Below are 363 nucleotides of genomic sequence, written 5' to 3' on the forward strand. Positions count from 1 at the left end.
CTTTTGGCTGTGATGCTTGAACCCTAACTCCCCGTTAAGATTGGGAGTGAAACCAGGGTTCCGTCTGAGTAGCCTCCGCAGTTGCGATCCACAAACGCCGAAACTACCCCAGTGTTACAGCTACAGATCAGCGGGTTCCAATATCTCCTCAGCAAGGAAGAAGACAGCGGCGGACATACTCATCCTGAGTACGGGGGTCCGTCACATCCTGCACATGTGTCTCTGATCTATATTGTCACCTATCACCCGTGTCCTGCACATGTGTCTCTGATCTATAGTCACCTATCACCCGTGTCCTGCACATGTGTCTCTGATCTATAGTCACCTATCACCCGTGTCCTGCACATGTGTCTCTGATCTATA

Source organism: Nanorana parkeri, unplaced genomic scaffold, assembly GCF_000935625.1.
Source record: "Nanorana parkeri isolate BGI_ZX_2015 unplaced genomic scaffold, ASM93562v1 scaffold3663, whole genome shotgun sequence".
Lineage (NCBI taxonomy): Eukaryota > Metazoa > Chordata > Amphibia > Anura > Dicroglossidae > Nanorana > Nanorana parkeri.